The following is a 2240-nucleotide window of genomic DNA, read 5'->3' on the forward strand; positions in this document are numbered from 1 at the left end:
ATTTATGTAGTCTGTTTGTTTGCTTTTTGGTGTTACATTTGGATTGGTGTGCTTTAAATCACGTAAAATCTAGTGAATTTATACCTGGGTTCATAATTGATCCAATTCGTGATATCCTTCCCTATCTTTCATTTTCAGTTTATTGCTCATCATTTTTATTGTGTATGAAAATTTCAGATGGAGCCAATTCACCTGAACAATGATGACAGTTCTATTGAAGAATCATCTTCTGAGCAGTTAATTCTTCCAAGCTCCCCTAAGATAAGTGGCATATCTGGAGATCCAGAGGTAAATCCCCGAGTTGGTGATGAATATCAGGCAGAAATTCCTCCCATGATATCAGAATTTGAAAATGCTCAACTTTTACTGAACTCTTTTGATTCGAAAGTCAAAGATGATGGTTCTCACTACTTTCTATTGGGTTTGCCCATCCCACTTGCTTGGATTCATAATAAAACAAATAACAGAAAGGATAAAGGGGACCGAATGACCAACCCTGATGATCTAGTCTATGCAAGTCAATCAAGCAAATACAAAACTAGCAGAAAGAATAACATTCTGAAGAGCAAATGTTCAAGACAAAAAGCAGAACCATTGGATCTTGGAGTGGATGATCAAATAAAATTAAAGCTAGCAAATCTTGGACCCGAGATAGCAAGGAAGGCTAACGTACCTCAGCTGCATAAGAGCAAACATCATTATCCTGTTCCTGGTTCATCCAATCTCCCTTGGACAGATGCCGAAGTTGATAGTTTCATTCTTGGCTTATATATATTTGGAAAAAATTTTATTCAGATAGAGAGATTCATGGACAACAAAAAAATGGGGGAAATATTATCTTTTTATTATGGTGAGTTTTACAGGTCTGATGGATACCGTAGATGGTCAGATTGCCGAAAGATAAAACGCAAGAAATGCATCTTTGGACAGAAAATTTTTACAGGGTGGAGACGACATGAACTGCTCTCCCGTTTGCAGTCCCATGTCCCTGAGCATTCTCAAAATGCTTTTCTAGAGGTGCTTCAAAATTCAATTCTGCACTAGATATATTTGTTGTCAGTATGAAATCTTTTATCTGTGATCATAGATGCATATGCAGATGAGGTACCTGTCATTGGAATGGAATGCATGAATGTTTTCTTCTGCACTTTGTGCAAAGAGAAACTGCTGTTTCGTTTGCATTACATGCTGAAAAATCTCTCTCCATTTATTGCTACTTGCATGTCATTGTTTCTTCCTCAATGCCGTCCTTTACTGTATATACTCAAATTTCATCATTCTACCTTGAATTATTTCGTACCTGCACTGTTGTACTTTTTGTATGTGCACACCTTGATTTCCTATTTTATACTTGTGATAGTATAAGTGCTAAAATTTTAAAAAAATACAACAAATATGCACACAGTGCTCTTACGACTTAACTCTGATGGTATTTTCAGTAGGAAAGAAAATTATTAAGAAAAGTTTTGAATTGCTTTTTCTTTCTTTGCTTGAGAGCATAATGATTCAAAATTATTTTCAAGGTAGTTGCCTGAACTTTTTAACTATTTACTGAAGGGGCAAAAGCTTTTACTTGATTTAGGATAAGATTGGCTTGACCAAGTCTTAACTTCTTAAGCATTGTTTCCAAGCAAAATCCTTTTGCAGTCCCAAGGGATCTCTCTGGTTTATATTTTCATTGCTTGAGTTGTGGGGTACACAAGCTGTTGCCTTCTCTGACATGCTATACTCATCTGGCGAACTCATAACATGCATGAGGAAGCACTCTTTTTTCTATTTTGTTTAACGGCCATTCATTTTGTTTTCTTGCTCCCTTTGTTCGAAATTTGTGGCTTAGTTCAAATCTGGGTTGTATTCCATTTCTTTCAATAGTAAATAACATTTATATAACACAACCCCACAGTCCCTAATGTCAATGTCGGATCGGGGCACACGAAAACATTGAAATCTTTGTAATAGATAGAGTTCTTTCTGGTTACTAAACATTGTCCTTTTAGGCGTGCTGCTAAATAAACTTGTTTAATGTTTGACAGAACATCCCAATATCTCACCTTATTTTTTACCTGACATCAGGTCTTTACAGCATTTTCAGAGGATAAAATTTCTCTAGAAGATTATGTATCCAATTTAAAGGCCATTGTTGGCATTCAAGCTCTTGTAGATTCTATTCGAATTGGTAAGGGGAAGGAAGATCTGACAAGTGTTTCCATGGAACCTGCAAAAAGCAATCCATTGTTTTC

The sequence above is a fragment of the Jatropha curcas genome, chromosome 2 (assembly GCF_041381405.1).
Source record: "Jatropha curcas cultivar XTBG-Jc1 chromosome 2, XTBG_Jcur_1.0, whole genome shotgun sequence".
NCBI lineage: Eukaryota > Viridiplantae > Streptophyta > Magnoliopsida > Malpighiales > Euphorbiaceae > Jatropha > Jatropha curcas.